Consider the following 12,686-nt stretch of genomic DNA (forward strand, 5'->3'; position numbering starts at 1 on the left):
AGAGGGTGGGATTGGACCTGAGAGTGCAGGTTTGTTGGGGGAATAACCTGGAGACACTGGTCTTGTTGAGGGTATAACCTGGAGATGCTGGTCTTGTTGGGGATTAGCCTAGAGACTGGAGCCTAGGCTCCTGTTTTGTTGTGGGGCAACTTGGAAACTAATGCTAGGTACCAGCCTGTCAGTTTACCTGAGTTCAAACTTAGGCCAGTGTACTGGCTAGTTTTGTGTCAATTTGACACAGGCTGGAGTTATCACAGTTGGGAGTTATCACAGTTGGGGAAATGCCTCCATGAGATCCAGCTGTAAGGCATTTTCTCAATTAGTGATCAAGGGAGGAGGTCCCCTCGTGGGTGGGACCATCTCTGGGCTGGTAGTCTTGATTCTATAAGAGAGCAAGCTGAGCAAGCCAGGGGAAGCAAGCCAGTAAAGAACATCCCTCCATGACCTCTGCATCAGCCCCTGCTTTCTGACCTGCTTGAGTTTCAGTCTTGACTTCCTTGGTGATGAACAGCAGTATGGAAGTGTAAGCTGAATAAACCCTTTCCTCCCCAATTTGCTTCTTGGTCATGATGTTTTGTCCAGGAATAGAAACCCTGACAGCCAGGTTCTCTAAAATGGAGTCTGAACTTAAAAGCTTTGGTCTCTCAGGAGCTGGAGTTAGAGACTGGAGGAGCACAGGAGGCCACCAATGACAATCTGCTCTGCAGGGATGTGGGGGCCATTATAGTACCCATATGATAAACTGGCAGAGGTGAGCAGGGATACTTTCTAGAGTGCTATGTCCTTACTTATGCATATGGAGGGACCTCAGAGATGTCAGGGCTTACAATGTTTTCATGTCTATTTTATATCCACAGCCCATCAGACCAGGAAACATCTGGATCAGAAACAATGTTAAGTAAGATGTCTTAGCTGCTGGCCAAAAGCATAAAAGAAAGACGAGTGCTGCTTATTGGTGGTGTGGTCCAGGCCCATGACTCCCTGGAGACACGCATGACGTTGATGATGTCACTAAGTGAGGTCACATGACAACCCGACACCAACAAGCTAGTATACCACATGTACGAAAGGCCTTGTACCCCGGTGTCATGAGATGGTTTCAGGTCTCCTCCATTTTAGATTAGAATGTACTGTAGGGAAAGCTTCCACGATGACAGGCCTTTAGAGCTAAACTGACCTGCTGGAAATTTCTTAGGAAGCTTTGTCAACGAGGAAAATACTGAGATTAAAGCCTCCCCAGTGCTGTGACCCTTTAATACAGTCCCTCATATTGTGGTGACCCACAACTAAAAGCAGACTGAGAAACGGGGGACACTAAACTGATGGAGGAAATAGGGACCCGGGAGAGAGCGTTCCAGGGAAATGAGATCTGGAAGCCTGGGAGAGAAAAGCTCTAGAGACCAGCCCTAACAGAGAGCTGACGTTATCTCCACGAGAAACGAAGGGCGGTAAATTCTAGGTTTAAAAAAAAATCTGCTGTGCTCAGCAAGAATTACGTCCCTTGTTTTCTCAAATCTTTTTTTTTTAATTAGAGATACACAAATGCTTTCTATAAGCAGCGGCATTTGAGGACGATAAGAAACTTACTTTGGTTTAAGCTTTAGGAAAGAAAGTCACCTGAAGCGATATAGAAATAAGCCAAAAAGTAGAAAGCTTGGGAAAAAACAACATACCCTCCACCCGTGTAGTTCATTTACCTCACCTAACCTACCTAACCACATATGCCACGTACCCGACGCACCCCCCCACATACCTGACTTACCCACATAGCTCACATACCTCACCTACCCTACCTAACCATGTACCCCACGCAGCTGACGTATCCCACGTACTCCACGTAGCTCACGTACCTCACCTACAATACCTAACCATGTATCCCACGCAGCTGACGTATCACACGTACTCCACGTAGCTCACGTACCTCACCTACAATACCTAACCACGTATCCCACGTACCCCTGCACCAGAGAACTTCCACGGAGGATGGATAACATCTCAGTATCTGTCTTTTGCTTGAGCAATGGAACCTGTACTGATAACTGTCATGACCAATAAAGTATCCTACTTAAGGGACACCCAGGAAGAAGAAAAGTCTATGTTACATTAAGTGAATAATGCAAGTATCTTATTAAAGAAAGATTAGGTTCTGTCTCTCCCGAAGCCACTGCTGTTACCAAAATTATTCTAATAATCACTAAGGGAACAGCCCGTGAGATTCAAATACAGCCTCTGCAGCCAGAAAAGCCAGTTCCACCGCAAAGCTGAATCGCGTAGCAAATAGCCACCTGAGCAATTCTCGCTACAGAGAAAAACCTTCCTGTGAGGTTCTGAGGGAAATGAGGAAGAGCCATGGGGCCAACAGGATTGGAAGCCAGCATGCTTTTACAATGGTATCGTTTTCACAAGGGTGGGGGACTAAGTTATTGTTTCACACACCTTCGGACTCTGGAGGTCATGACCTTGGGGAAAAGAAACCTTTTTAGGATTCAGGAAATACCGCTGGCGGTCCCTGGCTACAACTTTGCCGAAGCAATATGTGGTGGTTTGAATAAAAACTGACCCCCACAGGCTCCTAGGAACAGGTGCCGTTAGATGTGGCCTTGATGGAGAAAGCGTGTCACTGGCTGTGGCTTTGAGGTTTCCGAGGTTCAAGCCAGGCTCAGTTACTCTCTCTTCTCCTCCTGCTGCCTGAGGATCCAGATGCAGAACCTGTCCAGCACCATGTCTGCCTGAGTGCCACCATGCTTCTCGCCATGATGAGAATGGACTAAGCCTCTGAACTGTAAGCCAGCCCCAACTAAATGTTTCCCTTTCTAGGAGTTGCCACAGTCACAATGACTCTTCACAGCAATGAAAGCCCTCACTAAGACAGAATGTTTCCTAACAATCTCTATAGGCAATGGAAGAATTGCTGCACAACATTGTGATAGACACTGGATATCAATTATCTGATCCACAGTCTCTTGTAGGTAGTTGTAAAGAGTTATGTCTCAGTATGGGTCTGGGCAGTCTCTGAAACGTTCCTCAGGACAGCCTTCCTTAGCCTTACTCTTTATGCTTGACACGACCTTACAGATGATGTCATGTGAGGCTTGGTGACCTGAGCTTCCCATCTTACAGAGATCAGAACTGAACATAGTGACAGCAAGGGCTGTGCTGTCAACAGAGCCAGTCTGGGAATATCTGAGCAATGAGCACATCAGGGTATAACATCTTAGCATACCCTCCATCTCACTGGAAACCCACCCAGAGAGAGGGCATCTGTGTTTTTCTCACCAAGGTGAGTGTGTTAAAAAAAATAATAATAAACTTGAGCTGGAGAGATGGCTCAGCTGTTAAGAGCCCTGACTGCTCTTCCAGAGGTCCTGAGTTCAATTCCCAGCAACCACATGGTGGCTCACAACCATCTGTAATGGGATCTGATGCCCTCTTCTGGGGTGTCTAAGGACAATGGCAGTGTATTCACATACATAAAATCAATAAATCATACAAAATAAATAAACTTAAGCACACTAGTGTGTAAAGACTTTCTTTGATCAGAAGGTAACTCCTCAATGAGGCGGCTACACACAGAAGCAGTGCAGGGTGCACGGAAGCTGCCGGTGAGGACAGCATTCACGGGGCAAATGAGAAACCAAGCAGGGGAGATGTTTGCCTCGCCAAGTCCAGGTCTTTGCCTTATTGATTAGCTCTGTCTATGGCAATGAACACCCAGCCAGCTGCTTCCGATCCAGAGAATCTTAACTTTCATTCTGTTTACGTAGGGATCCAGGACCTTGGCGCCATCTTGACCAAATGGCCTTCCGTTGAGTTATTTCTAACAGGTCTGGTTGACATTGAGGGAGCTGTTATTTAGTCTGGTCATCTGGGTAGACTACATGCCAACATCCCAGTATCCTGCACGATGATTTGTATTGTTCAAAATAATCAGCTTAAGGGCTGGAGAGATGGCTCAGCAGTTAAGAGCACTGATTGCTCTTCCAGAGGTCCTGAGTTCAAATCCCAGCAACCACATGGTGGCTCGCAACCAGGTGATCTGATGCCCTCTTCTGGTGTGTCTGAAGACAGCTACAGTGTACTAAATAAATAAATAAATAAATATTTTTTAAAAAAAGAAGAAAACAAAAACAAAACAAAAACAAAACTATATCACCAAAAACCACCATTCTCAAAATAATCAGCTTATATTTAAAAAATAAATCATGACTCCCAAATATAAAACTCTGGTTCCTGACACACCAAACCACCTTGAGTGTTCCCAGGTGCCCTCATACCTAGCTTGCCAGCAGGGACAGCTCTATGTATGTGCGATGTCTGTTTTTCTTCCGTTGTCATAGGAGCTGGGAGGGACTGTGCAGAATGGCTGGGGACCTTGAGCAGCAGGCTATGCTCTTAAAGAATCCTTATTATCCTTAAAGTAACTGAAGCCCACGTCCATCTACTGACCATCTTCTCCTTTCCTACTAAAAGGGTTTCACTGTCCTCTCCTATGGTTTGAGCTGCAAGCTTCTTGGAACCAGAAAGCACATCTTGTTAAACTTATTATTCACTGAATTTTGTTGTTTGTCCAAACAGTTCAAGTGTTCTAAGTTTTAAGGTTTAAAGGCTGAGCTCATCCCTCCCATGCCTCGTTTCTCCCTGTTCTCTCTTTTTGATGAAATGACGCATAAAACATGACACCCCAAAACCTGTCACTTTGGCATGAGGGCTAATTTGACCTGAAGACGTCTGGGGATCCAATAGACGCAGAAAGGCGTCTTCCCAGAGGGGCTAGAAATTGCTGCATTTGTGGTTGTATTAGCTCTGGACACTTTCAGTGTAGTGTGATAAAAACCGGACTTAAACACTCTGAGGCAAAGAGGAATATACTGGCTCTCAACTAAAAAACATGAAGGACCAGGCTTCTCAAGCTGAGGTGTGTCTGGATTCAGCAGGTTTAATGACGTCATGGAGATTTGATTGATGGGCCTTTGCTCACCTTCAGGTACAGCATCCGTCCTTCCTAAAGCTCACACTGTGGGCTGGGGCAGAGCTGCAGGTTTAAGTGACTCCTTGATCACATGTTGCTAAAGCACCTTCCTTGGGGCAGAGGAGGGAGAGGTAAATAATATCTAACCCTCCTCCTCCTGAGGACCCAATATACAATATACGGGCCGTATATATACTAAGGTCCCAATAGATATGGAGGCTGTAGCCGACCAAAATTCACTATGGGATCCCTTGAGTTTACTGTGTTGATTCAAAGAACATTGTTCAGGGGTTACATACAGGGGTGTGGGTGCTCCACCCCCAAAGGGAGCACCTGGAAAGCATCGTGTGACCCTCTCCACCCCTCCACAAGAGGGTATAAACAGTCAGCAGTCCCAGCTGAGATGATCCTTTCCACAACTCCCAAAGAAGGTAGCTGTGTGGCCCAAAGAACAATCAAGCATGGCTAAAAGACACGTCATCCATTGTGTCCCTTATTGGTGACTCCAGAGGACCCCTGGATGGCTCTGCTTGAACCTGAGTTGCCTGAGGTCTGAACACTGTGTGGGGAGGACTGAATGTGACGGTGTAGTCCGGGAAAATGTCGAGGAACTTGGCAGTCCCACCTAAGAAAGGAGAGCAATTTCCCAACTGACAGCTCCGGGCAGACAGAGTTGTCGATATGCCAAAGAAAGATCTCTGTGGAACGCCCATCCCTTCAGCCACACCTGCCACCGCCTCCCACTTATGGCCTAATCTAATCATACATCTTTACTGAAAAGTCTGAGGAATCCCTTCCTGGTCCTAGTTCAAAGCTGAAACAGAAACAAAGCATAAAGTCTCAAAGGGTGAACCCCTGCTTGTGGTGGCAAAGCCAAGCACTGCAGACACGATAATCAGATAAAAGGCTTCTGAAGGCTCCACTTGGCGTGGATGAGTCGCTTAACCTCCGCGTGTCAGGCTCACTCGCTCAGCAGAGTTGGAAATCTTCAGACAAAATAATTTAAGATCAGAAAAGATAAAAAAAAAATGAGTAACAATTTTCATTCAGAAAAAAAAAAGTTGGCATCCATTTCCAGGACTGGAGACCCCCCAAGAACAGCCATTACCCGCGGTGACATGTGAAATATCTGCTTTGATTTCTTGCTGGAGATCATTCAGCAATGCCAGGACAAAACACACCACGTCCCCCTGCTTTGTCAAGATGCCATTAGACGTGTAATCCTGACAAGAGGAAATCCACGCCGGTGGCAAATGATGTGGAGCTCCTGATGGAAAACAGATACCTCTGCTAGCCGGCGAGAACAAAGAAAGGAATGTACTGTACAGGGGAGGGAAGGATTTCTCGCCCATTGCCAGGTTCAGAGCCAAGCCAAGGTTCTAGAACAAAGACAGACAGATGAGCGATGCCGTAGCATACAGACGTATGGAGCTTGAGCTATACACAGATGGGAGACTCGGAGAAACAGGGAAGCACGGGGCAGTGTGTATCTGTGGTATGTGTGTGTATAGTATGTATGTATGTGGTGTGTATATATTTGTGTGCAGTGTGTATGTTGTGAGTATAGGTGTATATAGTATGTATATGTATGTGTGGTGTGTATATGTGTGTGTGTGTATGGTATATATGTGTGTGTGGTGTGTGAGTGCATGTGTGTATGTGGTGTGTGTGTGTGGTGTGTGTGTGTGTGTGTGTGTGTGGTATGTATATGTGTATATGTGGTGTATATATGTGTGTGTGGTGTATATATGTATATGGTGTGTGTGTGCATGTGTGTATGTGGTGTGTGTGTGTGTGTGTGTGTGTGTGTGTGTGTGTGTCTGTGTGTCTGTGTGTCTGTGTATCCCCAGAGGACAACCTCACAGTCTATTGTGGCTTTTAACATAATTGGCTGGTGCTGGGAGCCAAACCATAAACTTAACTTCTGTTTTCCTCCTGATTGGAGGTTGTTAGGAAGTGACGTGTCAGGGGCAGGCTTGTAACCTGCAGGTACAAATTTGTTGGGGAATAGCCTGGAATCTGGTTCTAGTCACAGTGTAACCTGGAAACTGGTGCTAGGTACCAGCCTGCTAGTTAACTCGAGTTCAACCTTAGGTGAGGTTGTCTAAGATGGAGTCTGAACCCGAGATGTGGTCTCTCAAAGTACGCACTGCCACACCTGGCCTTTGTGTTGGTTTTTAATGTGTAAAGCAAAGCACTTCACTAGTGCAGCCCCACGCCCGAAGTTTCCTTATAGAGACCTTGATAGAGAAGCAGCCAGCCAGGGGGGTATAGTTAAACAAGCATGTCCGAAACCTGGAAGAAATAAAAGAAAGGAGAGAAGCAAGGTAGAGAGAATGAGGAAGGAAGAAAAAAAGGAAGGGGAAGAAGGAAGGAGGAAGAAGGCGGGAAGAGAGCAAGAAAAACAGAGCTAGCGTATACTTGGCCCTTCCAATTTGGAACTAGAGGTGTGACGTTAATGTTGGTCACATCTCTCCACCTTGGAGCTACCTACGTGTGATGATTTAACCTCCCGATGTCTCAGATGCTTCATCTGAATCACACAGAGAAAACTAACAGGGCCATCCCTGGTAATTAACAGCAGCCGCAGTGCTGGGTACTTAGACGGTGACATTCAGCGTCCTGGGCCACAGCTCACGGTCCTCAAGGCTCCATTGAAGCCACCCTTACTTTAAAGCACAGAGGCAGAAATCCCATGTGTGTGGCATGGCAGGCTGGGAGGGACAGCTCACCCCTGTTTGACGCATGGAAAATGAGAACCGGCATTTGAGAACGTCAGCACCACTAACGAGGTCTGCTCTCTGCAGAACACTAGAGGTCATTGTTGGCACTGAATCGGCTAGCCATGAGCATGCAGAATTCAGAGTGACAATTCTTGTCATCAGTCCCACTAGATGTCTCTTGAAGAAAGTGTTTGGCATTCAGTACCCTGGCTCCATGCAACCTGTGCCCAGGCATTAGGTACAGAAAGGGCACAGCTCTTAATAGCATCATGCACTCTGCAGTCACATACACACAATCCTAAAGGAAGACGTGCTCTTTTCCAGAACCATTGAGATGACACAGGAGAGAAGCAAAGGTGACAACGTCTTTATTGCAATTAATTAGAAACCACAGAAGGTCTTGGAAGCCGTGAGGGAGATGCCAGTGGATAAGATAAATTGCAAGGCTGCTCCTAAATCAACAGGTCAGCAGTGGGCTTAAAGATGGGCTCTTATTTACCTAAAAGGGCAGAGCAGCTCAGAACCAGAGCAGAACCCAGCTCTGTGCTGCTGCCAATAACTGACTGGCAGACCAGAATAAAAAGAATGGCTCTGGAAGCTGGGAAGTTGGTGCTGCTAACAAGGCACTTGCTATTCAAGCAAGAGAACCCAAGTTTGGATCTCCAGCCCCCACATAAAAAGCCAGGGATGGTGAGGTACTCCCATACTCCTAGCACTAATGAGGATCCTGGGGCTTGCTGTTTGCCATTCTAGACAAATCAATGAGTTAAAGGTTCAGTGAGAGGCCCTGCTGCATAGGATAAGGGGAGAAGAATCAAGTAAGATAGTTGTACTGGCTGGTTTTGTATGTCAACTTGATGCAAGCTAGAGTCATCAGAGGAGGAGGAGCCTCGGCTGAGGAAATGGGTCCATGAGATCAAGCTATAAGGCATGTTATCAATTAGTGACTGATGGGAGAGGGATCAGCCTATTGTGGGTGGTCCCATCCCTGGGCTGGGAGTTCTGAGTTCTATAAAAAAAGCAGGCTGAACAAACCATGGGAAGCAAGCTGGTAAGCAGCACCACTTCATGGCCTCTGCATCAGCTCCTGCTTCTAGGTCCCTTCCCGGTGTGAGTTCCTGTCCTGACTTCCTTCAGTGATCAACAGCAATGTGGAAGGGTAAGCTGAATAAACCATTTCTCCCCAACTTACATTTTGCTCATGGTGTTTTGTTGCAGCAATAGAAACTTGACTAAGACAAAACCTAACATTGCCTTTTGGCTCCCATATACATAAATACATATGTAGACATACACGTATGTTGCAGAATATTCGATCACATTGTGAACCCTAAGAGTGTGTTATTTACTAGGAAAAAAAAAAACCCTATTTCTGTTTATGGTGTGGTTCAGCCTTAGTACACGTCTTTAATCCCAAACAATGAAGGTAAAATTAGTTAGTAGAAGAAAACACCCATGTTTGAAGTGATGAGTAGCAGACAAAGTGATGAATCAGAGAAAGATTTGACAGAATAGTATATGCCCAACTCTCATGAGAAGAGAGAGGAAAGGGAGGTGACTTAAGAGGTAGGGCAGGAAGAGGGAGAGGGCTGTTTTACAGGGAGAGTTTTATAGAGATGGTTGGAAGAGAAAACAAGCTAGACACAGATAAAGACAGAACGAGTTAGAGAATGAAAAGGTGCCAAAAGATTAGAACAGATTGTCAGAGTTAGTTTGAGATTAAGCAGAGCAATTCAGAAAAAGCAAGATAAGCCAGATTGAATCAGTTACTGTGGAGAAGAGTTTTGAGCTAGAACAGCTGAGTTGAACCAGCCAACCAGAGTTCAGAAAGAGCTAGAAAGGGTGAGCTTACTCAGCAGCAAGTCTCAAAGACTGAGAACATTCTAGGCCTAGATTAGATTGTACAGAGGCCAAGTTTTACAGACAGAAGCAGTAAGCCTCAGAGATGACAATTATATCAGGTGAATAAAAGTTACATTTACACATACATACATGTGACATATATGTCACACACTAAGCAAATGGTTGGGATGACCAACTGCCAATTGATCTTGTGGAGAAAAGGATCCAGTCTCTCCCCTCAGTGAGAGACTGGTCTAACAGGAAGTAGTTAAGTATTCACATGACCATATTCTACGTTCAGCTACAAAACTCTCGATGTCATCTGTGTCCCACACCCATATACCAACAGGGAGAGAAGATGCTGTCCTGGACAGGTGGAAGGGAGTCCTGATCTCTGTAACTGAATCATTTCTCAGACTGTACTTTATTATTCCTATTCTAGAATGTTCTTCCATCTCTGCTTAACTTGACCACATGAGTCAGACTCCTCCAGACCTGAGGACAGGCATGGACAAGACTAAGGTCCCTGAGCTGCAATACTGAACCCCATCTTGAGAAGAGGAACTTTACCACAAGAGTTCCCTCTGCGACGTGTTTCTGTAGACAGCAAGCTGTCTCCTGAAGTAACTCCTGCTAATATAGAACTTCTGTTCTTTGGTTTTCAATTTCCTTGGAGTCTTATGTCCTGTTTTTCAGTTGAAGCTAATTGGTTTTCCCAGTAAGTATCCTTTTGCAGTGCTGAGAGACAGCTTTCCTTAATAGTGCTCACTGAGGAAATTTCCTAGAAAACAAATGCAAAGCATTACATTATGTATGCATTGTGAGACCTCCTTATTCTCAGAGGAGGCAAACTCTGACTTCCTGCACCAATAGCTAAATAGCAAAGTAAAGATCAGCTACAGAAGTTAAATGTATGCATCCATTCCGCAGGATTTCAGATACCCCAGGTTGGCCTTGAACTCGCTATGCACCTTGAGGACAGTCTTGAACTTCTTATCCTCCTGCCTAACTTCCACAGTGCTGGGATTACAGGTGTGCACCACCATGCCCAATGTATAGAATGCTGGGCCATCAAACCTGGCTTTATACACACTAGGCAAGCATTGTACCAACTTCACTGTGTCGCAGCAGATACCAATCCTGAGTGAGGACTTACTCTATGACAGATGTAGTTCCCCAGCTTAAAGCACAGCAGAGAAAAACTTGACTACTAAGAACTCACAGGCTGCAAACACACAGTTCCGTGCAGAGCTCACTGAGGTGAGTGTGGTGAAGAAACAGCAATGCCAGCAAGGAATGCTGAGATTGCAGTGTGCTGGTGGGAGTGACCACAGCAAATTATGCTGAGAGGAGGCAAGGTGTGGTGGGTTGAATATGCTGGGCCCTGTTAGGAGGTGTGGCCTTGTTGGAGTGGGTGTGGCCTTCTTTGAGGAAGTATATCACTGTGGGTGTGGGCTTTGAGACCCTCATCCTAGCTGCCTGCAAGTCAGTCTCCTGTTTGCCTTTGGAACAAGATGTAGAACTCTCAGTTCCTCCTGCATCATGCCTTCCTGGATGCTGCCATGCTCCCACCTTGATGATAATGGACTGAACCTCTGAACCTGTAAGCCAGCCCCAATTAAACACTGTCCTTATAAGAGTTGCCTTGGTCATGGTGTCTGTTCATATCAGTAAAACCCAACTAAAACACAAGGGAGCAATCACATTGTTACACACAAAAAACACACACACAGATACATACACACCAGAGGACTGTTACAGACAAGACAGAACAAGTGTGAAAATCTTGGATCGAAAGCAAGTCTGAAAAGTAGAAAAACAAGCCAGGCAGTGGTGGTGTATGCTTTAATCCCAGCACCTGGGAGACAGAGGCAGGTGGGTTTCTGAGTTCAAGGCCAGCCTGGTCTACAGAGTGAGTTCCAGAACAGCCAGGGCTACACAGAGAAACTCTGTCGAAAGAAAGAAAGAAAGAAAGAAAGAAAGAAAGAAAGAAAGAAAGAAAGAAAGAAAGAAGGAGGGAGGGAGGGAGGGAGGGAGGGAGGGAGGGAGAGAGAGAGAGGGAGAGAGGGAAGGGAACGGAAGGGAAGGAAGGGAAGGGAAGGGAAAGGAAGAAAGGAAGGAAGAAAGAAAGAAAGAAAAAAAAACAAAGAACAAATAAAGAGTGCATTGTAGTTGAGATGCTGCCAAGGAGAGGGAGAAGGAGGCAACATTACAGACATGATAGCAAAAATGGATCAAAGCAGAAACTTTGGGAATGAAAACATTATCCTGAAATAAAGAATATGATCATTAATCTTATTTCACAGCCATGCCTGTATCGTGTCCCCCCACTGTTTGAAAACATGTGTTGCTACTGATATTTTGATGGGACAATTAAGAGTCTAAGCACCCACAAGAAGTGAGTTAGGCATCATGAGGTCACGTCACTTATCCTGTATACCGGTGTCGTTACATGTCAGGACTGTGATGATGACACATGCACAATTAAAAAACAAAAAACAACAACAACAACAAAAAAAGAACAAGAAGAGCTCTAAAAGTGTCAGAGTGTTTACCCCTCTCCTGGAAGTAAACAGCTGCCCTAGTCATGTGCCTGGGACCCTTAAGCCGACCACTTGTAGTGATAAGCTAGCTTTTATTTACCACATGTGCCATTCATATCACTTGCAGTGATGTGTATTTGGCTGGGAGGTGAGGCCCCAGACTCTTTTAAGGCAGAGCGCAGTACACAGAGTGTACTCAGTACTGCTTTTCTAAATCCATCTGAATCCTGATACACATTTCGTCATCACGGATTCAGCCATACTTATGTGTGACACCAAGGGGCAAGGACTGTGTGCTGCTTAGGTTAGGGCAGGTGAGAGTCCTTGTTTACTCCCACTGTGCTGGCTTGGATTCATTTCACAGTAAAGTCAGACATCTGACATCCAGTTGCCAGCTTCTACCCAGCCAGAAGAAAGAAAGTCTTTCTGGAGACAGGCAGCTTCTTCGGGTCACAACTCATCCAAAAGTTGTTGGAGTGACAGCAGCTGCTGTTTTCGTTGGGAGTGTTGCCCAGTTCCAGCAACCACCACCTTCACCGTGTGGTCACAATCTTTGGCGCAGGCCAGTTCCACAACACCAAAGTGAGTACTCATGAAAGCAATATTTGG

General features: G+C 45.7%; 1 long non-coding RNA gene across 1 annotated transcript; it reads left to right on the forward strand.

The window, feature by feature from the left end:
* Positions 1-10,203, forward strand: 1700064J06Rik (RIKEN cDNA 1700064J06 gene). Its single transcript, NR_045348.1, has 4 exons — positions 1-29; positions 858-898; positions 2,694-2,782; positions 9,977-10,203. It is a non-coding gene; the product is annotated as an RIKEN cDNA 1700064J06 gene (long non-coding RNA).
* Positions 10,204-12,686: the final 2,483 nt, after the last annotated feature.

This window comes from Mus musculus, chromosome 10, assembly GCF_000001635.26.
Source record: "Mus musculus strain C57BL/6J chromosome 10, GRCm38.p6 C57BL/6J".
Lineage (NCBI taxonomy): Eukaryota > Metazoa > Chordata > Mammalia > Rodentia > Muridae > Mus > Mus musculus.